The sequence below is a fragment of the Giraffa tippelskirchi genome, chromosome 12, assembly GCF_054371585.1.
Source record: "Giraffa tippelskirchi isolate mGirTip1 chromosome 12, T2T-mGirTip1v1.2.pri, whole genome shotgun sequence".
Taxonomy (NCBI): Eukaryota; Metazoa; Chordata; class Mammalia; order Artiodactyla; family Giraffidae; genus Giraffa; species Giraffa tippelskirchi.
In genome coordinates, this window is record NC_137286.1 from 41,601,679 (window position 1) to 41,619,749 (window position 18,071).

General features: G+C 46.1%; 1 protein-coding gene and 1 long non-coding RNA gene across 8 annotated transcripts in view; one reads left to right on the plus strand and one right to left on the minus strand.

Moving 5' to 3' along the window:
- ANKRD34C (ankyrin repeat domain 34C) overlaps nucleotides 1–18,071 on the minus strand; it is a 104,301-nt gene that overhangs the window by 46,461 nt on the left and 39,769 nt on the right. Inside the window, exons 3-4 of one of the 7 annotated variants that reach the window (XM_081546695.1) lie at nucleotides 17,535–17,741; nucleotides 6,992–7,116 (exon numbers count right to left, since the gene is read on the minus strand). The exons of 3 other annotated variants lie outside the window; for them this stretch is intronic. The gene's annotated coding sequence lies outside the window, so the exon portion shown is untranslated. Of the gene's footprint in view, nucleotides 1–6,991; nucleotides 7,117–16,307; nucleotides 16,767–17,534; nucleotides 17,742–18,071 lie in introns of those variants that run through there. 3 more of the 7 variants (XR_014070360.1, XR_014070358.1, XM_081546694.1) reach the window with 3 other exon arrangements.
- Nucleotides 12,518–17,781, plus strand: LOC145528382 (uncharacterized). Its single transcript, XR_014070363.1, has 2 exons — nucleotides 12,518–12,867; nucleotides 16,403–17,781. It is a non-coding gene; the product is annotated as an uncharacterized LOC145528382 (long non-coding RNA).

Sequence of the window (18,071 nt, forward strand, 5' to 3'; positions counted from 1 at the left end):
AAAACCTTTTTCACTTACTAAAATAGTTTGTGTAGCTTTTAACAGAAATTTAAAATTTTTTGCATAGGGTTACAATTACCCTATGTATATATAAGGTTAGGACTGTACTATATAAGGTCAGGACTGTACTAATATTTAGTACATTTGTCCTTAAGTATTTTTATGTTTATGTTATAAAGAGCATCTTTTCTTCTTTTTCTAACTGGTAATTATTTGTAATATAGTAAAGGTTTGATTTGAGGCATAAATTTTTTAAACAGATGCCTCATCCTTTCCAAGTTTTGTACCTTTTATTCTTTCTCATATACGATAGTGAGAGTTCTTGTTTCTGACTTTAATGAGAGTGTTTCTGGCTTTTCACATTATACTGTGCTAGCTTTTTGGATGGAGGATTATAATATTTTATAATGTTAAGGAAATATCCATTGGTATTTGTTTTGTTAATTAAAAAAAAACGGAAATAAAGGTTGAGTGCAGTGTGTGCATGCTCTGTCGTGTCCGACTCTTTGAGACTCTGTGGACTGTAGCCCCCCAGGCTCCTCTGTCCATGAGATTTCCCAGGCAAGAATACTGGAGTGGGTTGCCATTTCCTCCTCCAGGGGATCTTCTCAACCCAGGGATCAAACCTGAGTGTCCTACATCTCCTGCATTGGCAGGCGGATTTCTTATCATTTAGCCAGCAGTGAAGCCCCTGCTTTCCTTAGGTTAGTTTAATTATGTGTTTTCTAAATTCTGAAATTAATTGCTTAATTTTAGTTCACTTCATTTTTTCTTATTTAGTAGTATAAATAAGTAAGCTAGGAACTTTTACCAAACACTGCTTTAGCCACATTCTATAGATTTTGATTGGAAAAGGCAATGGCACCCCACTCCAGTACTCTCGCCTGGAGAATCCCATGAAAGGAGGAGCCTGGTGGGCTGCAGCCCATGGGGTCGCGAAGAGTCAGACACGACTGAGCGACTTAACTTTCACTTTTCACTTTCAAGCATTGGAGAAGGAAATGGCAACCCACTTCAGTCTTCTTGCCTGGAGAATCCCAGGGACGGGGGAGCCTGGTGGGCTGCCATCTATGGGGTCGCACAGAGTCAGGCACAACTGAAGCGACTTAGCATATGTAGCGTTTATTGCATCTTCTTATTTTATTTTTATGGATATTCTAGAGCAGAACTACCAATAGAAATACAACGTGATATCATCTGTCATTTTACAGTGTCTGGTATCCACATTTAAAAAGCAGACAGAAGAAACAGGTGATATTATTTTAATGATATCTCATTTAACCCAGTATATCCCAAACACTGTCATTTAAACGTGTTATCAATAAAAATACATTAATGAGATATATTACATTCTTTTTTCATGTTAAGTGTTGGAAATCCAGTGAGTTCACACTCACAGCCATTCAGACTAGCCTCTTGTCAAGTGCTGTGTTTCAATAGCTACGTGGGGCCACTTGCTACTTTAGGGAGCAGCTCTGCTTCAGAATCTCAGCTTCAGTTTCCTCGTAGACAGAGTTGTTTAAGGATGAGATTAAGACATAAGCAGAGTCAGGCTTTTCATTTATGTTTTGTCTTTACAGTTTGATTACACTGGGATCAGGGAGCATAGTCTATTAGATTTTTAAAGAGAAACTATGATATTTTCCATTTTTGGAAACGGGCTGATGTATATCATATTAGTATATATCATATTTTTTAAATATGATTTTAAATAAAAGTTCCATAGCTCCTTGCAAAAGAGACGAACTGTCTATTTTTAGGGTGTAGAATTCACTTCATTTTTCTTGTCTATTTTGTTAGGGGAGGTCTACCATGAACCAAGTGATATAAATCTATATCTACCCAAAAACCACCATGAACTAACTTAACATCTTCTCTTATTATTTTGTATCTATTCATCCACTGTTTTTTAATACCTTCTAAACATCACATTTACATTTACATTGATAACATTTACATTGATGTTATTTTACTCAGTATATAAGGATTTCATTGGAAACCGGAAATTTTATTTTTATAAAATGCCCCCTTTTGTGTTTCTTTTGTCTTCAATTTTTTTATATATATTAGCATACTTCTGAACTTCCCAGGTGGCTCAGAGGTAAAGAACCCACTTGCCAATGCAGGAGATGCAGGTTCGATCCCTGGGTTGGGAAGATCCCCTGGAGGAGGAGGAAATGGCAACCCACTCCAGTATTCTTGCCTGCAGAATCCCATAGACAGAGAAGCCTGGTGGGCTATAGTTAACAGGGTCGCAAACAGTTGGACAGGACTGAGTGAGCACACACACAACATACCTCTGCTTTTGTTTGCATTTTCCTGGTGTTTGCATAGGAATTGCTTTTTGAGATGAGTTTTTTGTAAACAGCTTATAGCTGGGTTTTCACTGAGCTGATACATGCTGTCCAAGTAACCAGTAAACACAAAGAATATAGTTAGAGAAAAACAAAATAGGTCCTCCACTCCCAGGGAATACAATGTATCCCAAAAAAGAAAGACAAGAGCTTCTACATCTGTAGCAGGGTCTCAGCCTTATTATTGGCATCTGAGGCTGTATGATGTCTCGCCATGGGGGTGTCCTGTGCACCGTGGGATATTTAACAGCATCCTTGGCTTCTACCCTCTAAGTACCAGTAGCTTTCCCCCATCCCCAGCCCTGGTTGTAGACAACCAGAAATGTCTCCAAACATTGCCAAGCATTGGCTAAAAGGTAAAATCTCCCCCCATTTAGAATCACTGATCTAGAAGGGCCACTCCATACCTTTCTCCTGTGCTTGCCACCCACTCAAGCCCACCTGTTCCCTCCAAGTAGAGGGTTCAGAGTGAGGTGTGTGGCAGACAAGCTGCTTCTTGTTGCTGTTGTTTAGTCGCTCAGTCGTGTCCGACTTTTTTGTGACCCCATGGCTGCCAAGTTCCTCTGTCCTTGGGATTCTCCAGGCAAGGACACTGGAGTGGGTTGCCATTTCCTTCTCCAGGGAAGCTGCTTCTCAACAGTAGGAAAGGCCCTCTTCTGAATCTAGAAACTTCCATCTCTGATGACGCCTTTCACATTAGCAGGCAAAGGTTTCAGTCCTTCCCTTAAGTGAACACGACCATCTGATCCCCTGCCAGTGTGTCTCCTCTTTCTGCTTCTTATTAAGTGTCTGGAGAAGGAGGTTACGTGTTCGTCTGTACTCCACCATCTTCCACAGTTGTCTCCTCTCTAGTCCCCGATCTGTGCTCTCTTCCCTGCACACCTGATAGAGAGATGTCAGGTTTCAGGAAAATTATAATTAAATCTATAGTCAACTCTGCTCAGATGGCACTAAACAGAGGAACTCGGAATGAGGAACAATGTTCTCTAAAGGGAGAAATATTTTTACATGAATATTTTGGTATTTGTTAATGTACTGGAATTAATAGAGAGATGTGGGAGGTGCTGAATAGAAATCCAATTTGTAGTGATTATGCCCAAATTAAGATGAGCACAGAAACCTGTCTGGTGTGGGAGGCGAAGTCTGCTGTTCCAAAGCAGAGGTTTTAAAGGTGTGGGTGGGAAGAGTGAGAGAGACTGAACGTAAATGTTCCTGCAACAGGAATGAGGAAGGAGCCTGTGGGTCTCCTCTGACTGCCAGGAGCATCCCTGTGGAAAGAGACTCAGCCCTTAGCCCAGAGGTGACCAGCAGGGGCCGTTCCCTAATCCTGAGCCTGCCAGCATCCCTTCAATTCATTGGGTAGCTGATGGCCTGCAAAGAGCTTTTGTGTATTTATCATTTTAGATAAAGTAGATAAATGCAGATGAGAGCCTAATAGAGAGATTTATTACGGGATTCCTAAATTGATGGAGAGATTTGAATAAGCTATATAAGGGCTTCCCAGTGGCTCAGCAATAAAGAATCTGCCTGCCAGTGCAGGAGACACAGGTTCAATCCCTGGGTCAGGAAGATTCCCTGGAGAAGGAAATGGCAACCCACTCCAGTATTCTTGCCTGGTGAATTCCATGGACAGAGGAGCCTGGAGGGCTACAGTCCATGGGGTCACAAAAGAATCAGACACAACTGAGCAACTAAACCACCACCAAGCAGAGAAATGGCAATTCCAAAGTAGCAACATTGAGGCTAGATCATAAAGGAAAATATTTAAAGCAGGAAGATCAGGGATGAGGCTGTTAGAATTGTCCGGGCAGGAAATTATGTGGGCCTAATAATGGAATATTATTAGAACCTGACATTTCCTTCGGCAGGAAGGCGAGCACTTGGCATCCAATTAGTGCCTCTGGGAACAACGGGAGGCCTACTGTAGGTTAGAAAAGACATTTTGTTAAGCTTTCCCTGCACTCACGGAGGCAAGACTATTACAGAATCGGTCCAAAAATAACCCAGCCAAACTGGGGAGCTGCAGGTTGGCTCCACGTCAGCTGGATCAGCAGAAACTCAGAAATAAGACAGCCAGGCAGGTAGACTGGCTCTGTCAGCCCCACCCAGAGTGGGGCCAGGGCTTCCTCCCTGAACCCTAGATCTCTGCTTATGCCTCTGTTCCTTAACATTTACCACCATCTGCCTGGAAGTCAAGATGTTTACTTATCTGGTTGCCTCTACTGTACACTGCAATCTCATGGAACAGGAAGCTTTTCCTGCCCTTTGTTATATGCCCGACAGTGCCTGTCACAAAGAGAAGACTTTTGAATGGAATTAAAAATAAACTTTACAAGTGAGATTACTGAACTGCTATCAGTGATCAACAAATATTAACCATAATAAGGATAACAGGTAACAGCGTGGGGGCCCCTCCTCAGGGTCAGGCACACTGCTGAAAATTTTATATGCATTATCTTTTTCTTTTATTTTTATTTTTAATTGGAAGATAATTGCTTTACAATGTTGTGTTGGTTTCTGCCATACAACAACACACATCAGCCATAAGTATACATATGTCTCCTCCCTCTTGAGCTTCCCTCCCACTCCACCCCCCATCCCACCCCTCTAGGTGATCACAGAGCACTGAGCTGAGCTCCCTGTGCTACACAGCAACTTCCCACAAGCTGTCTATTTTACACATGGTAAATTCATCCCATCCTCTCCTTCCCCCACTGTGTCCACAAGTCTGTTCCCTACATCTGCATCTCTATTGCTGCCCTGCAAATAGGTTCACCAGTACCACTTTTCTAGATTATATATATATGTATATATATACATTAATATACAATATTTGTTCTCTGACTTACTTCACTTTGTATGACAGTCTACACAGGTCCATCTGCATCTCTACAAATGGTTTGATTTCATTCCTTTTTATGGCTGAGTAATATTCCATTGTATATATCATCTATCAGTGGGCATCTAGGTTGCTTCCATGTCCTTGCTATTATAAATAGTGCCCCATCAGCCTTCTTTAGATGCTATCTCTTCCTTGCTCCTTTTCCCAAAACCCATCCTCAGAAAGCATTCTGATTAAGCCCATGTCATGAAAGAGTTCCTTACTGATTTTCAGGTTTTTCCCATCCTGAGATGTTAGCCTTATACCAAAAGACTGCCTAGATGGTAGTGTTTCAGGTGTCTGGTACCCCAGGCTGGATGGAGAGCTGTCTCTTCCAGTACAGAGAAGGGAACCATCACAGCATACCAGAAAACTCCCTACACCAACAGCAACAGATGCCAGTTCCAGTCTCATAACCCCCAGTGCTGCTGCCCAACCTCCAGCCATATGCTCTTCCAAGAATCTCACACCTCCCTCTTACATAGGCATTTGTTTTCAAGGAATCGAAGGTGTCATCATAGTTTCTCTGCCATCCCTCCTCCACAGCTGCTGCCCTCTTCCCACAAAGCTTCCAGCATCTCAGCCTAGGGTGAACGCACCTGCCCCTAGACACCCAGAACCCACCACCTCTGAGCATAAGCGCAGTGATTTCCATGGAACCAGGACAGCCTTGCCCTGCCTGCTTCACCTTGTGACTGCCCTCTGTGTTTCTCAGCTTGCCCAGTGGATGGATAGGTTTGCTCAAGCTGTCTTGGACTTTGAGAGAAAGGATCCAGAGCCCCCACCCCTTGCTGCTGGTCATGTGATGTGGCCCTCACCACCCCTCACTTCCTCTAGGGGCTGAAAGGATGCTTCAACATGGGTAGAGATAACATACAAACATGAATATAAGAAACCCCTACAACTCAATAGCAAAATAAATACATACACCAATTAAAAATGGACAGTGACTCAAATAGACATTTCTCCAAAGGAGACATATAAAGGAAATGGCAACCCACTCCAGTATTCTTGCCTAGAGAATCCCATGGACAGAGGAGCCTGGTGGGCTGCTGTCCGTGGGGTCACACAGAGTCGGACACGACTGAAGCGACTTATCACGCATGCATGCATTGGAGAAGGAAATGGCAACCCACTCCAGTATTCTTGCCTGGAGAATCACAGGGATGGAGGAGCTTGGTGGGCTGCCATCTATGGGGTCACACAGAGTCGGACACGACTGAAGCGACTTAGCAGCAGCAGCACATATATGAAAAGATGCTCGACATCACTCATTGTCAAGAAAATGCAAATCGAAACCACAGTGAGATATCACCTCACATCTGTGTGCCTTCCTCAAGGGGGCTCTCCCCGCAACCCCAAGCCTGGAGAGGATAGGATTCCTGCCTGTTTCATTGAGGGCCGTGATTTAGTGCCTCACATGGTTACCAGCACCTGGCTGGCTGAGTAGTAAAGGTGGGGGTCAATCCCCATAAGGAGAACCCCTGTTACCTATGGAAAGTCAATAAGCAGTCTGGGGTTCAAGGTCAGCCAGCCCACTCAAGTCAACCGGCATCAACAGAGCACCTGCTGTATGTAGAGCTGTGAAATGCAGCCTAGAGTAGCTGCTAGGAGAACAGAAGGGTTCCAGATTTCCCTCCCTCAAGGGAAAAAAATATCCAGACCCTCTGTCCAGATAGTTATCTTCAGAGGCTCTGAAGATTCTTTTCCATTTATAGTTTTACCCAGAGAGGCTCTTTGATATTATAAGACTTGCCTGGAGATGCTGCTTGGAGGCTCCAGCTCAAACAGTTTCCAAGAGGAGCTTCATGGAGACACCACTTCATTGCCATGGCAATCCTGCCAGTCATTAAAGAGATGCATTCAGGGCTGGCAGGGCTCCTGCAGGTCTCAGGACAGGCAGAAACCACAGGCCATGGAGGATAGGAAAGAGGGGCAGACAGAAGACCAGTCAGAAAGGCAGAGGTTGTCAAAATGCCCTGATCTCCTAGCAGGAAATAGACTGGGAGTGACGGATGCGTGCCACACACTCACTGGAAATTAGTGAACTTTCTAGGATTGGGAATGTCTGCAGGAGTCAAGGAAATGCTCCTTGGACTTCCCTGATGGTCCAGCGGTTAAGAATCCACCTGCCAATACAGGGGACATGGGATCGATCCCTGGTCTGAGAAGATCCCACACGCTTCGGAGCAACCAAGCCCATGTGCCGCAACTACAGAGCCCACACACTAGAGCCCATACTCTGTAATAAGAGAAGCCAAGCACAACAAGAAGCCCACGCACTGAAACTAGAGAAAAGCCCTCACATAGCAATGAAGACTCAACAACCAGAAATATATAAATAAAACCTTTATTAAAAGAAAATAGTCTGTGTGGGGCTGATTATGGACTCTCTTAGCAAGTCCCACATCTGGGCTTCCCTTGTGGTTCAGCTAGTAAAGAATCTGCCTGCAGTGTGGGAAACCTAGGGTCGATCTCTGGGTTGGGAAGATCCCCTGGAGAAGGGAAAGGCTACCCACTCCAGTATTCTGGCCTAGAGAATTCCATGGACTATATAGTCCATGGGGTCACAAAGAGTTGGACACGACTGAGCGACTTTCACTTTCTTTCACTTTAGTAAGTCCCACATCTGGGCACAGAAAAACCTCCTGAGCTGCAACCACACAACAGGGAAAGGGAAAGCGAGAGTGGGGTGAGGGCCGGGAGGGCAGTGGAAAAGAGGAAGAATAAAGACAAGGAAGGGGTGAGGGAGGACAGGCATCTCTGTCCGGGGCCCTCAAGTAAATCCAGGGAAATCAGAGGCCGTTTTCTGGCTTGCAGATCCTCAAGACTTTTCTTTACATCCAATCACTCCCAGCATCATAGGCAGAAACAGAGCTAGACTTTGAACTTAGTTCAGAGGCAGAGCTTTTCCAGGATGTTTCAGCCTTATACACCATTCTTCCTTCCCAACTGAGGTCCTTTCCCATCACTGTAAACAGCTCACATCCCATAATAATCAGTGGAACACTTTGTTAAGAAAAACTGTTTGTTGTTCAGTTGTGTCTGACTCTGCAACCCCATGGACCGCAGCACACCATGCTTCCCTGTCCTTCACTATCTTCCAGAGTTTGCTCAAACTCATGTCCTTTGAGTCGATGATGTCATCCAACCATCTCATCCTTTGTTATCCCCTTCTCCTGCCCTCAATCTTTTCCAGCATCAGGGTCTTTTCCAAAGAGTTGGCTTTTCATATAAGGTGGCCAAAGTATTGGAGCTTCAGCTTCAGCATCAGTCCTTCCAGTGAATATTCAGGGTTGATTTCCTTTAGGATTGACTAGTTAGATTTCCTTGCAGTCCAAGGGACTCTCAAGAGTCTTGTCCAGCACCACAGTTCGAAAGCATCAATTCTTTAGCTCTCAGCCTTCTTTATTCAAGAAGAATAAGCAAAGGTAATCTGCCTTAGTTTAGAAAGCTTTGCCTTCTGGAGAGTCAGGAGAAAAACTGAGGCTCCCAGCCCTGGGTCAGAAACAACCTCTCTTGAACTTGACACAGGAGGCTCTGCTAGGCTTCCCTGGTTAGACCCCTGCTTGGTCTTCAGACTTCCCCTATGTGTGTGACCTGGGCTTGGGGGGATGGGGGACACTCTCTGGAGAAAGAGGGTGTCCTGGGGGCCACAAGCAGTAAGACAGGCCAAGGTCCTCCCCTCTGATCCCTAAGAGGATGGAAAATGGATCCTGCCTATTTGTAGCTGGTGGTTTGTTGGTACCAGCCAGGCAAAGGGGCAACTGCCGGGGGATGTGAAGAAAGCCTGTCTTCCCCTCTCTCCTCCCCCATCCAGTCTGAGGGCACATGTCCAGATGATGAGGGCAGGGGCCAGTGAGAGCAGATAGCACCCTGCCCCTCCCCACAACCTAGCCTCCAGCCGGGATCCTAAACCCTTGGCGCTCCCAGTCTCACCTGCTCTGGGAGAGAAGAGTAGAGCTTGAAATAGATGTGAGATCGACATTTTAAAATGAGCAGAACTGGGTTCTTCCTAATTGCAAGTGACAGGACTTTCTGGAAGTAGGCTGAGCCATCAATGGTGGAGCTGCTACCGAGAGGGAAAGGCCTTCACCATGGCACAGCCAGGGCAGTTACCTGAAGAACAGAGCAACTTGTGTCCCATGCCTACCCGGATGAGCGTAGCTGCACGATAAACCAGTGATGCTAATGAAAACCAGGTGGCTCAGTTTCCAGTGTTATATTTGAGGCAAAGACATAGTAAACTTAGCATTTGCTAGCAGCCAAGATACTGTCAGCTAGTGGAACTCCTTCCCTCTAAAGGGTGAATGGTTTAAGATGATCTTCCAACTTTGGGGAGAGCCATTTCTGACTTCAGCCATTTACTTTCATATTTCTCCTGATTAGTGTGCAGTCACAATTTTATGTTTTACTTAGCGACTGAATGACAACAAGACTCCTCAGAGGAGGGGGTGCACAATTCTTGGGGCATGAGCCTACTGCGTCCGCAGCTCTGCTGGCTGAGAAAGCCACCTTTCTATTTCCCCCAAACTCTGTGTCTTTTTTATTTGACTTCGGTGGGAAGAAAAAGCCAAGATTTTGGCCAACAACAGCTGTGATGGACACATGTTGATATTTCATTGTGTCTCAATTTGCATTTCCCTGATGATCAGTGAACTTGAACAAATGTTTATGTTCCATTAACATTTCTTCTTCAGGAATGTCTTCTCTATGTCCTTTGGTTGTTTTTTTTTTTCCCCCTTCTGAATTATTTATCTTTTTCTTATTATTTTGTAGGAGTTTGTTTTTTAGGGGTTTGTCATAAAAAGCTTTAGGCATTTGATCTCAGGCCTTCACTGGAAGGTACCAACCAACTGTGGCTATATATATTTAAACCAATTTTTTTTTTTTTGGCCTCGGCATGTGGTATGTGGGATCTTAATTCCCTGGCCAGGGGTGGAACCCATGCCCTCTGCAGTGGAAGCCTGGAGTCTCAACCACTGGAACACCAGGAAAATCCTTAAGGGGCCAATTTTAATTTAATTTAAGTCTAAATTCATTTCCTCAATCGCACTAGCTTCATTTCAAAGGCCCAATTGCTATGTGTGGTGAGTGACTACTGGATTGACAGTGCAGGATGGATATTTCCATCCCCAGAGAAAGTTCCATGGGCAGCACTGGTAGAACCAGTGTATCATTTGTCTTTCATCTTTTCTAGGTTGTCTTTGGCCATACCTAGTTTGACATTTTTATAGAATTAAATCTGGCAATGTTTACTTTATAGCTACTAAATGTATATATTTCTTGCTTAAGAGAACCAACGAACTCTCTCCCAAGGTTATTTTTAACTTCCATTTTTTACTTCTCATATTTTTATACTTTTTCTCATTTAGATCTTTAGCCTGCAAAGAACTTACTTACACACAGGATGATGTTGTTCGTCTGGCTTTATTTTCTTCCAGAAAATATTGTACAAATACAATTTGTACAATAACTCATTCTCTTATCAATGCAAGACTGTTTTTTTTTTTCTTTTGAACTTTTTATTTTGTGTTGGGGTCTAGCCAGTTAACAATGTTGTGATAGCTTCAGGTGAGCAGGGAAGGGACTCAGCCATACATGTACATGTATCCATTCTTCCCCAAACTCCCCTCCCATCCAGGCTGCCACATAACATTGAGCAGAGTTCCCTGTGCTGTACAGGAGGTCCTTGTTGGTTATCCAGTTTAAATATAACAGTGTGCACATGTCCATCCCAAACTCCTTAATTGTCCCTTCCGTCCAACAACCATTAGTTCGTTTTCTAAGTCTGTGAATCTCTTTCTGTTTTGTAAGTAGGTTCATTTGTGTCATGCTTTTTCTCAGTGCTCAGTTGTAGAATGTCTGTGTGATTAGACTGTGGTTTTCGTTTTCCTTTATGAACTAGGCTTTGCTCTCATCCCTAGGCAGCTCTGTCCCACTGTTGGACAGTGAACATTCAGCAGTATTTTCATCTAGGTCTGCAGGGCCAATTAAAGATGGGGAAGCTGAGTCCTGGGAATGGCAAGCAAGCGGCTTCAGGTAACAAGAGAAAAGATCCAGGGACAAGGTCGGGGCAATAAGATGCATTTTGAATGCAGCCAACTTCTGGCTGGAGGAAGTCCCTGTTCATATTGTTTCCTGCACATGTGCCATGTGGCTTTTCCACCACCAGTTTCCTGCAGGGCTTGGCTGCAGGGCCTCAGATCTCTGTACAATATTTGTACAATATTTTCTGGAAGAAAATAGAGCTGAAGCCCCAGTTCGCTCCCCACCTTCCACTCTCATGGGCTCCAAGACCTCCCCACAGCACTCTCACCCACAACCCTCTGGGTGCCTCCACCAAGTGCAGCCCACCTGGGTGCAACAAGTGTGCTTGATGCCAGGAACCCAAACATAAGACAGAGCTGGTGACGAGGCTTCCCTTGGAGGAGACACTGGCTGTGTAAATTGCAGGGCCCAGAAAAAAATGAAAATGCAGGGCTCCCTGTTAATACTTAAGAATGTCAAGTTGGGGCAGCAGAGGGCTTAACAAAGCATGGGGCCGTTCTTAGGGCAGGGCTGTGGAGCCAGCCCTCCTCCTAGGGGTTAGAGGCTCAGGGAAATAGTGCCTCCACTTAAGTTTTACTCCCACTCAAATGGAGTGCTCCCAACCTTCTGGCACCAGAGCCCTGACTGCAGGCATTGACCCCAGCCACTCCCAAAGCCCCTGACTGTGACCCCAAATTAGGGGCTCTGCTTTTTTTTTAACATCCTTTTTTTTTTTTAAAAAAATATGGACCATTTTAAAAGGTTTGTATTGAATCTGTTACAGTATTGCTTGAGCTTCCCCAGTGGCTCAGGGGTAAAGAATCCACTTGCAATGCAGGAGACCCAGGTTCGATCCCTGGGTGAGGAAGAGTCCCTAGAGGAGGGCATGGCAACCCACTCTAGTATTCTTGCTTGAAGAATTCCATGGACAGGGGAGCTTGTTAGGCTACAATCCATGCAGATGCAAAAAGTCAGACAAGACTGAAGCGACTGAGCATGTGCTCACAGTATTGCTTATGTTTTATGTTTTGGTTTTTTGGCCTCGAGGCATGTGGGATCTTAGCTCTCTGACCAGGAACGGAACCCACACCCCCAACACTAGAGGGTGAAGTATTAACCACTGGACCCCCAGGGAAGTCCCAGGAGTCTGCTTTAATTCTACTAATTTAGAAACTTTCACTTCACAGAGATCCCAGCCCCCAACCCCATCTTCCCCACAGCACATCTGAGTCATAGTCAAGGGTGTGGTTGTGCACACAGCCTCCTGGATCACAGCAAAATGAGCGAGAAGCCAGCTCAGACCCCGGGCTCTGGAATCAAATAGGCCTGGTCCCAATGCCTCTCCATCACTCACCATCTACATCACTGTGAGTCTCAGCTGGGGATGCCTAGAGTTGCTCCAGGCACAGCTATAAGGATTAAAGGAAGTGAGACCCAGTACCTGGCACAGAGAAGAGGCTTATGAACAGTCACTTTGAGGAAGAGGCAGTGTCGCCAAGTGGTGAGAGCTCAGACTGCCTGAAACATCCCAGTTCAGCCCCTTACCAGCTGTACAGCGTAAGCCACATTCCCAAACATCTCTCTGCCTCAGTTTCTTCAGAGGTAAAATGGAGACTATTCTAATAGTACATTCCTCACTGTGTCGTTTTTAAGGATTAAATAAGTTAATGTTTGCCACTCAGGTTACAAGGGCTTCCTAGGTGACTCAGTGGTAAAGAATCTGCCTGCCAATGCAGGAGACTCGGATTTGATCCCTGGGTCAGGAAGATCCCCTGGAGAAGGGAAAGGCTACCCACTCCAGTATTCTTGCCTGGAGAACCCCATGGACAGAGGAGCCTGGCGGGCTGTGGTCCATGGAGTCGCAAAGAGTCAGACTCAACTAAGCGACTGAGCATGAGATAAAATAAAGCACTGTCTGCGGTCCTGTAGGGTTTGGAATTGGAAGAGTTGGGGGGCAAGTTTGCTCCAGCTTTTTTCACTGAGGAGCTGAAGCGGGCCCTGTGATCTCCCTGAGCTTGGTCTTCCGGCCACTTAATGGACGTGATGATTGCGGCATTTGCGTTGTTGTAAGAATCAAATGTGCCTCTGGTGCCAGCATGCTGATAAGCGAGATGCAAATGCCGGCTGCTGTCATGGTGATTCTTTTTCTGGTCATCAGAATCCCTGACTTGTGGAGCCACAGAAAGAGGACAGAATCCATCCAGTGACATTAACTGTTAGCCTGCCCTGTGGCTGGCTTTGTTCTAAAAGCCAAATTTATGGAGGAGAAATAGAATATGTCCTGCCATACCAGTAAACAAAGGATGTCACAGTCATCAGCAATTGCAGCCTTCCAATGTGAGCCAGTGAGCCCTGAGGACACTCAGAAAGAAGAAGAATATCTGCTGTCTAGCAGCCATCAGACTGCATTCACTCTGTACAGTGAACCCCAAGGAAACTCAGGATGTGAAAGTATAGGATACTGGCCCCAGACAGCTGAGGTGCCTATGAAAGGAATGATTTCAGCAAGCCCAGACTCTTGCATCTCCCCATACATAGAGAAGACTAAATTCCTTAACCTGGGAAATTTGATGTTCTTTAGTTAACAATCATCTTTTGGTTTCAGACCACCTGCCCTTTGTTGCAAAACTTTTATATAACCTGGTTCCCTCCTCACCTCCTTGGAGCAGTTAGTTCTCTCAGGGTTACTCGAGATGCTCCCTCCTGGGCTTAAGTCCTAAAAATTTCCTCTGAATAAAACATAACCCTCAACTTTTAGGTCGTGACTATTTTTTAAGTCTACATGGAGGTAAGCTGGAGGCCTCGGCCCCAGAAGCTCACTTTCTCCTATTTATGGCAGACAGATAAACACTTGATAACACAGAAGAGAGGGGAGTTAGGGTTAGTTGCAGGAGATGTAGGTGGCGCTAGAGGTAAAGAACTCACCTGCCAATGCCTCTAACCATGGGCTTCCCCGGTGGCTCAGACTGTAAAGAATCTGCCTGCAATGCAGGAGACTCAGGTTCAATCCCTGGGAAAGGAAGATCCTCTGGAGAAGGGAATGACTACCCACTCCAATATTCTTGCCTGGAGAATCCACGGACAGAGGAGCCTGGAGGGCTACAGTCTGTGGGGTCACAAAGAGTCAGACACAACTGAAGTGAAACTAAAGTGACTTAGCATGCAAGCACAGAGGAGATGTAGTAAGGCAAGAGGTTTCCTAGCAGGGTCATATTTAACTGGGGGCCGGGCTGTGCCTCTCACTAGCTGTGTGATCTGGGACAGGACCTGAGACCTCTGTAAGCTTTAGTTTCCTCCTCTGTAAAGACTTTAAAGACTGAATTAAGCAAAATAACATTCAAGCGATGTGTGACTGGTAAATAGATGTTGCTTCCTGCTCTACTCTTTCCCAGCCATGAATATCATTGATGACAGACACGGGAGGGGCTCCTCCACCCAAATTCAAATCATGCGAGTTCACCTAGAGGTTGCAGTGGGGGTGAGGGCTCCAGGCAGGAGGGGCCGGGATCTGAGCTGTTTAGATCTGCATCCAGGATGAAGGGAATTTCCTGAAGCTGGCTTTGCTGTCCTCGTTCCTTTTATGAAGCACTGGACTCTTCCTGCATCCATAAAGATGAAGACATTCCTTTGCAGGGATTTAATTTCGAGGCTGCATGCCTGGCCGCTGAGAAAGCCCAGGCTTCCTCCTCCTTTTGAATCTAACCCTGGCAGCTTTGTGGGCTCCAGACAGGACCGCATTCCCTTTAATGCCTCCGGAATCGCTTACTCACACCAAAATCCGCTGCCTCAGGGCTTTCCAGCCATAAGTAAGCCTTCTTTTCATGGGCAATCAGGCAGCAGCCTGGAGCAGAGAAGGGAGGAGGGCCACATGCCCTGTGCTCCACCGGATCTCTGCAGACAGTGCAATGCAAGGGGCCTCCCCTCGCCCTGACCCCAGGAGATGAGCCCTAGGGGGAGGCACCCAGGTGGAAAATCCATCTGCATCTGAAAAGAGGAAACTGAGGCTGGCCAGGACCCAGGACCCAGAACCCAGGACCCACGACCCAGAACCCAGAACCCAGGACCCTGGTCCCTGGATTTCCCAAATCACCACTGAGAGGGCCCCCTGCCCCGGACCCCCAACCTCCTCCCCCCGCCCACCATCTTGTGGCTGAGCGCATCTTTGGTACTTGCCAGGAGCTATGTGTCATGTGGTCCCTGACTCAGTATCTGGGTGCAGAAGGTGAACACACTCAGGAGAGTGCTTCCAAGGTGGGGACACGTCCACCAAAGGCCCTCTGCTCCTCTGCTCAGGGATGTGATGCACAAGCTTGAATTGCTAAAGGTTGCATTGGGGGTTGGGTGGGGGCTGTGTGGGTGGACGTTGCCTCTGTATGGCAGGTCTGGGAGGTTTTTCTTCAGCAAAAGATTTATTGTGAGCTCAGCCGTATGCTGGGTTTCATGCAAGCCTGATGCTGGGATTCAGGGGGAATATGGTCAAAAATCCTGCCAGTTCAGTAGCACAAGGGGTAAAAGACGAGTGGGCTTCAGATCTGGAGGAGATGGACTCACCCCCACCCCTTACACTTAATGGCACTATGTCTTCAGGCAGGCGATCTATTTGGACAGCAGTGTCCTCGTCTGCAAACTGTGTGTGACCCTAAAACCTGCCTGTCAGGACTCTTTGGAGGGATCAACTGATGTTCTATAAGGGAAAAGGTCTACTCTTCTCTCACCTGTTGCCGCTTCTGTAAATTGAGGTCTGACTCTGCTGGACTTCCAAGCCTACTCCCGGCAGTAGTGTGGGCTGCCCTCAGGGTCTGACAGTACTGGGTTCTAATTCTGATGCTGTCACTTACTGTGTGACCTGCCCCATGGTACTTAGCCTCTGGGGACCCCCATATTCCTAACTGTTAACACTAACAGTAGTACCTAGCTCAGACTGCGGCTGTGATAATTCAGTGATGTAATTCAGAGGTCAATTTAAAAGCGATTAAAATGTAAAAGTGAAGGGCTTTGCACAGACCTGTTCCCAGTCAGCCCTAAAGAAATGGGAGCTATACTTTTGATCATTAATATTCTTATCATCTAAAGGCTCAGAAACCTGAGGTATTTTTCTATCTTTCCACATGTATGTCTTTGGCCGGGTCCAAAAAAGAAAACAATTGGAAGTACTCACACAACACAAGGACAGACAATTATGAGGAACTGTGGAAACAACCCAAAACCTTTGGAGAATTGACAGCAAAGCTAGATGCTCAGTTCACGTCGTCGTTCTGCACTCAAGGGTGTCTCTCCAGATGACCACCAGGTGCTTCCGGCATCACATGACAGGCAGGAGGAGGGGGGTCTCAGCCCCTTCTGCACACGGCCCCTTCACTGGCTGGCCAGCCCCTCACTGGCCTCTTTCTGTCCAAAGGAAGTCTTTGAGCCTCTGAGCTGTGCTCTCTGCTCCTCTCAACAGCTTCTGCCCATCCACCCCCCGACCTCCTGGACACAGAGAACTCCGGGTGCTGAGTCACCTTCAGTGAAAGAAGAGGGGGCCTCAGCCACATCTTAAATCAGGAAGGGCCAGGAGGAGACGTTCACTCCGACACTGACCCAGGTTCTATGAGCTTAAAAGGAAACTGAGACATACTAAAGGTTACAGATGAAGCTAGTCATAACAGGAGTTGAGGACTCAGGGCTAGAAGACAGGCTGTTGGATACCCAGGTTACAGCTCTGCATTGGGGTCACTTGGGCACAGCCACGATGTCATGCCTGGACTGATTACATCAGCATCTCTGGGGGTGGGACTCAGGCTTCAATGTTTGGCATCCAAGACTATACATCACTGCAACAGAGCTGGGAGACCCCCACGTGAACACTAAGGGCCGTGGTCCACCTTGTACTCACGCCCAAACCATGTGCTGGGGGTTCTGATGTAACCAGTAGCATGCCAGGATCATTCAAAACTCCCAGGTGATTCCAACATGCAGCTAAGTTTGAGAACCACTGTTTTAATGTAGCACGCATGCGTGCTGCCTGACTCTGTGACCCCATGGACTGTAGCGCATCAGGCTCCTCAGTCCATGAAATGTTCCAGGCAAGAACACTGGAGTGGGTTGCCATTTCCTCCTCCAGGGGATCTTCCCCACCCAGGGATTGAACCTACCTCTCCTGCACTGGCAGGCAGATTCTTTACCACTGAGCCACTTGGGAAGCCCTTTAATGTAGTGTCTCCACTTAAGTTTAAAACTCTATCTACTCTTTAAGGAAAATCATACTTGATTGCAACCAAAATGAGTACCTGATTAGTTGAGATGCAGTCCGATGCATGTGCTTCTGTTTTCACAGTCCAGGAAATAGGAGCACTTGAAGTTATGGGACTATTAATCCGCATTTTGTCCTTCAAGTAGATGTCGTTAGACTTGCTTGTGTGTCACTGGATTAACATTTGCCAGTTCAACAGAAATTTACTGTTTGCCTTAGTATCAGCAAAGTTTAAAGGATCATTCTGAATCAATGACATAATAAAAAAAAAAACAAAAACCACATTTTTGCCACGAAATGTCCTGTCTTGACATATGGTCCTTATAAATTGAGTTTACTGAGTATTTGTTGTTGGCTGAGAAAAATGTCTGGGATGGGACTTTCACGCTATCAGATGGAAATTCCTGCTCCTGTTTTGTTTTTCTTCTTTAAGTAAGATTGCCTAAAATTCCAAAGCCTTTCAACCTCTTTATTGCCTCCCAACTATTATGAAGAAACTTCAGGAAGAAGTGCCCCAACCACTCATGTGCTGTTCTCATGCGGGAGACTCTCAATGCAGTCCCAGGAAGTACGT